This window comes from Geospiza fortis, unplaced genomic scaffold (genome assembly GCF_000277835.1).
Source record: "Geospiza fortis unplaced genomic scaffold, GeoFor_1.0 scaffold398, whole genome shotgun sequence".
In the NCBI taxonomy this organism is placed as follows: Eukaryota; Metazoa; Chordata; class Aves; order Passeriformes; family Thraupidae; genus Geospiza; species Geospiza fortis.
This window is the reverse complement of record NW_005054517.1, coordinates 123,983-133,177: the sequence shown is the minus strand read 5'-3', so window position 1 is coordinate 133,177 and position 9,195 is coordinate 123,983.

Below are 9,195 nucleotides of genomic sequence, written 5' to 3'. Positions count from 1 at the left end.
TGCTGAACAGCAGGAGTGTCCTTATCCTGCATGTGCCTGGTGCACAGAGCTCAGATGAACAACACAAGCTGATTTGTGGCTTGAAGCAAGAAGCAAAAATGTCTCTTGGATGTGGAGGTTTATGAAAGATACTGCTTATCAGTTTTTCTGAGTCTGGATTGAAGGCACTTGAGACAGTAGTTCATGTTTGGACTCGGGTGTTTATTATTTCCTATCAGTAAAACAGTCTCCTTACTATGAGTTGGGCAGCTTTCCATTAGAAGGCACAAAATGGCCAACAGTCTCTTGTTACAAGGTCTTTTAAGACTAACCTATCCAATTAAGAACTGACACCTGGATTATTTTCCCTTTTAACCCAATAACTGATCCCTCAAAGCCCTCAATGGGGACTTTTCTGCCCAATTACAAAATGCCACCCAAACCCATGAAGAAGAAGGAAAAAGAAGGTAAAGAAGAACAACGTGCCTCCACCTTAAAAACTCCCTCTTGCTTCATGTTTATTTCTATATTCTAAAATCCCAATCTCTTTAAGTTTTCCACCCTGTGATATTACACACTTCTAACCAACTACACACCCATAATCTCAGCACTAGCATTCAATTTTGGAAACCTTCTTCACAGCCTCAGGTCAAATGCAGTATTCTCTTGTGGGTCTGTGCCTTTAAGCACAGAAAGTTTAAAATTCTCAGCATCCAGGGTTCCAGCACTGCTCAAAGACTCTGAGGAGGCATCAATATGCACTGATGTAACTTGAAGCAGCTGAGTGTAAGGGAGGAACCCAGGATCACTTTTATCCTTGCTGGATTTGTTTGCTCAACAAATATATGATCTCAACCCAAGGTATCTTCTACCTCCAGGCACATCTCATCTAGCAACAGGTGTCAACTCATATGTGAGAAACCCCTGACATTCATTTAGTCCAATTTTTGTTTCCCCTTTCCTTTTTCCTCTCTTCTGTATCTTTCCCTTCTCTTCAGGTGAATTATTCACCTATTCTTACTCATTGGCAATGTCTCCAGCACACCCTGAGGCATTTCATAAAGATCAAATCATCACAATTACATCATTATTGATATGATACATTTCCAGTTTAATTCCAGTCTCACTAGAGTGCAAATGATCATGTTTTTGCATCTGTCCATGACAGATGTCCTGGTTTTATTCAGTTTTATTTACTACACTTTTTTTCTAAAGGATGTTTTATTACTTCTAAGTATTAAATTATTGAGGAACAGATTTTTTTCCCTATGTGAGCTATAGCAGCAATGAATTATTGCGCTTGACAACCAGAAATAAATTATCCTAGTTTTATCTTTTAACCTGCAAGATGTTGCAGAAATATGCCTAAATGTCAAGTCATTTGGGATGAATGTGAATGGAGTCACCTAGAATAATTTCAGCACCTTAACATTCAGATAAAAAAATTACTCAGAAGATATCTCTGGATTATATCTGATTTCTTCTATTTGACAGGCAGTAAGAAATTCTTCAGTGATAACTCAGCTTTCACTACTTCTGCAGGGCCATTGCATGCTCTGTGCTACAGGTAAGCAAAAAATATTACTTTTTTTTCTGGATTCATGATAGTAAGTTGCTCTGGTTCCAGCCCAGAGCAGCAGAAGGAGGGAGCATGCCCAGGACACTGTGTTATAATATTCCTCCTTATGTCATTGCCAGGGCAGAGGAAAAGGGAATGTGTCTCTTGGGAGAAGGGTGTTGGAGCTGTCCACCACTGTTTTCATTTGTCCCAGCCTGGTGAGCATTTTGAATGCAAATCTCCCTCTCTTTGTATACCTTTGTTGTTAATGCTGTTGCTGTTACTGCTTGCTTTCTTATCTCATTGCTGTTTCCAGGAAATTGTTCTCAGCTGCTGATTTTTACCTTTTGTGCCTCCAGTTCTCAACTCCATCCCCAGAAAGGGGAAGGGGAAGGTGGGGAGCAAGGAAGCAGTATCTGGTTTGGGAGGATCTCTGAACTGGCGAGCAGCATTCCTAAACCACAACAGAAATACATCAAGAGACAATACTCTATTTCTTAAAAAAAAATTAATATTGGTTTTACAGTGTCTGCTTAACATCATCATATACAGGCAATGGAAAAAAAATATTCAGTCTGAACTAGTTCCAAGAGAAGGCATCTACTTCATGCTTCTGTATTTCTTTTTTTTGAGGAAGAGGTAGACCTGTTTCCATGTAGAGCTATGGACATCCAATCTTCAATAAATTTGAGGCCAAAGAGTGCAGAACTCTGAACTGATGGTGGCTTGGAGCATATGTGCCCACACAGCAATGTTAGGGCTTCATAAGTCACCTGACCACATAACCAGTTAAATTTGTGCTGCTCTGTGTTTAATGAAGATTTTTCCTGGGATTCAAATTAACCTCAATTTTACCTACTGATCTAAAGAAATGTTTCCAGATGCTATGCAGATGTGTGATCAATAATGTGAAAAAAATAAAAAAGTGAAGTCCCCAAAGACATGATCTGTTTGGAATATTGAATCAGAGATTCATGCCCTCAAATTTCAACAGGGGATGTATTTGCTGAAGTTCTTACTGTGTAGGTAGGTTGTTAAGTGCCAGATATTAAATAATGACTGTAGAAACTTAAAATTCAGAGATAACTTGAAATTAAAGGCTGTAGGTTCCTTTTGAGTGTAATGCTTTATGGGAATAATGTTACCAAAACTTAGCTGATCCATTGCAGAAATTTCATAAAGTGAGGATGCTGATTTTAAAGCTATTTTCCCACCAGTTTTGATAAGATTGTAAACTGCACAGCCACATGGGATTTTTTTATTCCTTTCTTTGCATAAGATTAGGATCAGTATAAATAAGAACTGGAAATCCCAGAAGTAACTACAAATCTTATGAGAATTATATCCACTTTTTGAGTCTCAAACCAGCACAAATACTTCAGATAAACAAACAGTCAGATGCTACTTTTTCCCACCTTCCAGTGTATCTTTTCAGATTCTTTCATAAAGATATGCTGAAAAATATTTTGCCATTTTAGACACTTGTTTAATGTTGTGTTCTTAAAAGATATAAGATAAAACCATGCTCCATGCTATCCTCTTTCTCTCAGGTTGGGTTCCCAAATATCTGTACAAATGTGAACTTCCACTCTTAATCATTTTCACACTCTCTGAGCATAGTGAGAGTAATCCTCCACAACAGCTCTGTGCCAATAAGCACAGGTTATTTTTGCTTGCAGGTTGACTTGGCTTACAATTGTCTGGATGTGAAGAAGAAAACATTAACATTGTGGATTTCTTTGTGTTATGCTGTAAATTTCAACAAATTCTGCTTGCAAATATACCTTTGTGACTACTTTTACTCAATGGACTTTAGGGAAATATTCAGATAAAAGAGATGTACTTGGGAACAAAATCCTGTAATTCCTTTCACCAAAGGAAAAAAAAATTAGCTCATTAGCTATCTTTTTCCATCAGTTAATTTGGTTTCTCCCTTCAGCATGTCCATGGGGAATGGATAATTACCATTGAATCTACTACTAAAAGGGGTACCACAAACATTGAAAGGAAGCCTGAAGGACTTTCCTTCTCCTCGTTGGAGGTTGCCTCCACAGTTACATCCTATAGTATCCCTAACCTACAAAGGCCTGGCTGTTCTGAATGCCAAATATCACTCCTGGAAGAAACAAATCAGTCCCAAACTGTGTAGGTCTGGGAAGAGAAAATGTGGGAATTTAATGAAGGTATTCATTCTAAATATGTAACATGGCCTCAAGAGAATTTATCACATAACTCAAGATGTGAGGTTTCAGTAAGAAGGTGTCTGAATTCCTACCTTTAAAGCCAAGAAAATTGGTTTATAAAGGAGGAGATATTATCACCTTTTAAGTTGGTCATGTATCTATTCAAGAATTAAAGAGACTTGCCATGATTTTTAGTTTACAAAATTATATTTTGTAGCCTAATTTATGATATTTTGAGGAAAAGGCTCTCTTTCTCCATCGGTGTCTACTACCATTAACATGATATACTAAATCTCACTTGTAAGTACTTAAAAGGGTATATTGATTGGCAAAAGCATGTCATAATTCCTTCTGTAGCAAATAGATAAATGAAGGTAAATATATTGAGTCTCTCTAGAAAAATCTTGTACTTAGTAAATATTCCTCCTGAATAATTCCCTTTAGAAAGCCTCTTTGGGTTTTGTAAACCTTACTTTTGAGAGCAGTCTTTTAACTCTTTGTACTTCTTTCCCAGCTTCATAAATGTTCATTACCTCATGGTTCAATACCTCATAAAATGTTATCATGGTGTAGCTACTTCTGTAAGGAATTAGATACTCCTGATTTACAAGACACTTGATTTGGCCCAGGTAAAATGTTCACAATAATTTGTCAACTGTCACTGCAAACAGCTTTTGTGCTGGTGGTGCTTGGGTTTTGGTTTTTTGGAAAGGAATTTGCTAATTGCACAAAACAGATGTATTTGCTGATTTTAATTAAATTTTCTCAGTAAAAAGCATTAATAGAAAGTATTATAATAGAACTTTGTAATCTTTCTTACTCATTAAAATTTCAGTTACTGAATTTTTAAGAAGTGTACATTACCTACTTTGTCATATTGCTAAACTCTGTAAGCAAAATGTAATGTAATTGAAGTTGCATCTTCTTATCTGGAATGACTAGTAAAGGTATTTAATTTGTTAATAATGTACCAAACCAATATACTTCTGAAACAAGTATCAATGGAAAGAAAACATTTATTTTAAAAATTACCACAGTTTTACTGTTTTCTTAAGTGTTAGCAAAAAGGACTTTTTTGCATTTTCTTCTTTTCGTTTGTGAACAAATTTGAAAAAGAGAATTGTGTGTCAGCAGTTTTTCAATAGCTTTAAGGAGGAAGCTTCACAACCACCCTGGGCAACCTGTGCCAATGTTCACCTTCACAATAACAAAGTGTTTCCTGGAGGTCAGAGGGAACCTCCTGTATTTCAGTTTGTGAGCACTCTCTGGTGGTGTCACTGGGTCCACTGAAAAGAGCCTGGCTCCATCTGCTTTGATTCCTCCCTTCAGGTATTTATAGACATGGATAAGATCATCCTAAGCCTTATCTTCTCCAGGCTCAATAGTTTCATCTTCCTCCATGGAGGAGTTGCTCCAGTCCCTCCATCATCGTCTTTACAGCCCTTCTTCTGAGCTGAGGAGCCCCCAGTGAGGAGTTGCTCCAGTCCCTCCATCATCATCTTCACAGCCCTTCACTGCATTCTTCTGAGCTGAGGAGCCCCAAACTGGAGCCAGCCCTAGAGGTGCTCACCAGTGCTGAGCAGAGGAGAAGGATCCCTTCCCTTGGCCTGCTGTCTGCACTCAGTGCAGCTCAGGATCCCAGAAGAGTGCATATTTTGGCTTGTGTTGACCTTGGTGCTCTCCAGGATCTCCAAAGCCTTTCCTGACAAAAGCTTTCCAGCCCAGCTAGGTGACCCCCAGGATGCTCTGGTGCCTGCCTGGTAGTGTTCCTCTCCAGAAACAGGAGGCTTCCCCTTCTTGGACTTGTGATGCTCCTGTCAGCCCATTTCTCAGGCAATATTATCCTTCATCACTTCCTTTCAATATTATCCAATATTTGTCTCTGATGTTGAGTTATTCTGAGTAAGAGAACCACACAGAACTGTAGGACAAGAATTTTTGTGGCAGTAACTGTGTGCAAGAGTTCCCATTTTTGTTAATGTGTGGTGGTGTTCACAGGGCTCCCAGGACAAGGGAAGAGACGAGAATCTTGACTCCATATTTCAGAAGGCTGATTGAATGGAATGAATGATAATAAAATCTTGTGACTGACCAGAGAGTCTGAGCCGGCTGACTGTGATTGGCCGTTAATTAGAAACAACTACATGATACCAATCAAAGATGCACCTGTTGCATTCCACAGCAGCAGATAATTATTGTTTTTCTTTTCCTCTGAGGCTTCTTAGCTTCTCAGGAGAAAAAATCCTAGCAAAAGGATTTTTCATAAAATATGTCCGTGACAATAATATGTGCAAGAGTTTCCATTTGTTTTTCTCAAGAAATCTATAATGAAGTTGTAATACTCAGCTGGCCAAAGAAGATGCTGCTTTCAAGGGCCAAGCCACGCAGAGTGGGTGTGTGGAGGAGGGCCTGGGCCACCCCTAGGGCTGGCTCAAGAGTCTCTAAGTGACATGGGGAGATCAGCACTGAAGGTCAGGCTGGATGCCCTGGTTAATGGGCAGAAGGTAAAAACCCAATATGTACAATACTAGTTTGGTCAGAGGGAGGTTCAAAAAGCTGTAATACCTGTTGAAAGAAAACTTCCATTATGAAAAGGGAAGATATTTCACTTCATTTCTTGAATTTCCATCTTATTTAAAGCGAAAAAAAAACGTTCAAAGATAAGCAAGTATGAATCTCATAGAACTGATTAGTATCTGTGTTTCCTAATTCAATTTTTAAACTTGTGTGTTAAGCAACTGAATTAAAACATGTTGCTGTAATTGTGGGTTGAGGCATGTATTATCTCCATTAATAGTCTTTATTATTTATGAGATATAGGCAATATTCAAATCTTTGCATAAAACTTCTTGGCTAATGCAATCTAAATACCTAAATATAATTAGTGGAACAGTTTGTTAGCATAATCATTGCCATGGGCTGTAATTAACATAAATTTTAATTTCATGACCTTGTAGAAGAGATTATAATTGCACAAACCATCATTGTGCTGAGAATGTTTTCCTCTTGAATGTTGTTTCTTGATGACAATCACCAAAATGTTTAGAAATTATTACTATTATTGTAGTACTCATCTGCATTCAGAGAATCAGAGAATGGTTTGGGTTGGAAGGGGACCTTGTAAATAATCTGGTTCCTATCTCCCTGCTATAGGCAGTGACACATTCCTCTAGACCAGTTTGCTCCAAGTCCTGTCCAATCTGGCCTTGAACACTTCCAGGGATGGGACAGCCATCTCCAGGAAATCTATGCCTCACCACCCTCACATGGAAGAATTTCTTCCCATCTAACCCTGCCCTCTGGCAGTGGGAAGACATTCCCCTTTGTCTTGACACCCCAGACCCTTGGAAATAGTCATTCTCCATCTTTCCCATATTCTCCCTTCAGAAACTGGAAGGCCACCATTAGGTCACCCCAAATATGCCCTGGCTACAGTTCTTAGGGACAATTTACCAGGGCTGGGATTCTGATTTGTTAAACTCATACATCTTACATGCTAGTGAATGTTCAAAGGGAACAAATTCTTTGATTTGTACTCAGCATCCTGGGCATCAAGAGTTTGTTTAGTGGGAATGATGGAATTGGTGGAATTGTGGGGCCACACACATAAAACTTCTGTCAGGTTTGAGCTCCTCTCTCAAGGATCCACCATCCACTGCCATCTTGGTGAAGAGAATTCTACGCCCAAATGGATTTTTTCAGGCTGTGAACTGCACCACACAAACCTGCCATAGCAGGATTGACAGCTGGGCTGAGCAGCACCACTGGCTGCCACGACCTCAGCAAACAGTATTGGCTAATCAAAGGATCAAAGTCCTGATCCGTATTGGCTGTGTGGGAGCTGTGCCAAGGAAAACATTCCGTGGAGCTGTCACATCAATGTGATGAATGCTTTAGCAGAAGGAGGATCCTCATTCCATGGCTATGGATCTCTTAGCTGGAGAAAGGAATCATAAATCTATTGGCTACTCAGGAAAATATAGCAAATACTCAGGAAAATATTGCACTGCCATGCAAGCATTTCACAAAAATCACAGACTGCTGCTCAGAAGTGCCCAGCCTAAGATTAGTTGCTGGCTACAGAAGGAGGTGTTTGCATATTAGTAAATACTACCTGCTGTTGTCTCTGTAAACCAAGATCAATGCATTGAGACCAATCTTCAATTCTGGAGAAGACTAAAGCCCTCACCTGATGTGATAACCAAAATTAATTAGTGTAAAATAGCTGTTTTGTGGTCATGGCTTAGCTTTTGTTTCCCAGGTCTCAGGGCAGCTATCAACAGGTTTTGGCTGTATTTATTCTCTAAGAAAAATGGGTTTAAATGGGTGCCAGCTCTGTTCAGCTCCATTATCCCTGAGGGCAGTTTCCAGGGCATCCTATCCACACTTCCTTAAGAAACTGAAAGTTTGTTCTCCTAAAATTTAGGATTTAATCACAGCCAGACTCTTAAGTGCTCCTGCATTTAAAAGTCAATATATGTTTACAAAAAGTTTACAAAAGCCAATGTGAATGAACGTGGGGGAAAAAAAATTTTGAAAGTAGTTCTCACACCCAGGATCAAAGCCCAACACTCAGAATTCCCAGCTGGCACTCACCCCCAAGTGCTGCAGCAATACTGAGTGCCAAGGCAGAGTATTTTTTTTCCATTCCTTTGCCATTGCAGCCTCTGCAGTGCCCTGCTTCCCCCTTGCTTTGTGCTTATCTTCTGCTACACCTTGGCTGGATAAAAAAAAAAAAAAAAGGAATTATTGAACTGCTGCTTTGGAACAGAGAGAGAAATCACCACTGCAGCTGAACATGAGCCAGCACATGTCCAGGTGTGCAAGAAGGTCAAGGGCAGCCTGGCCTCTACCAGCCATATATGACCAGCAGGACTAGAACTCTGACTGTCCCTCTGTTCTGGGCACTGCTGAGGCCAAAGCTCAAATCCTCAGGTCATTTGTGGGACCCTCATGGCAAAAAGACATTGAGGGACTGGGGTGTGTCCAGAAAAGGGAACAGATCTGGTGAAGGGGATGGAGAACAAGGAGCAGCTGCGGGAGTTTGGGGGGCTCAGACTGGAGAAAAGGAGGCTCAAGGAGGAGCTTCTGGCTCTGCACAACTCCCTGACAGGAGGCTGTGGCCAGGTGGTGATTGGACTCTTCTCGCAAATAAGAAGTAACAAACAAGAGGGAATTGGCCTCAAGTTGCACCTGTGGATGTTTATCGTGGAATCATTGAATAGGCTGAGTTGGAAAGGACCCACCAGGATCATCCAGCCCAGCTCCTGGCCCTCATGACACCTCAACAATCCCATCACATGCCTGAGCATTGTACAAATATTTCTTGAACTTAGACAAGCTTGTTGCTGTGACCACTTCCCTGGGGGAGCCTCACTGCCGTGCTGAGCTGGAAGGTGCGGACGTGGGAAGTCTGGCCTGCCTTGTGCAGGGACGAACTCAAACAGGGGCTCTGAGCCGCGGTCCCGCAGCCCT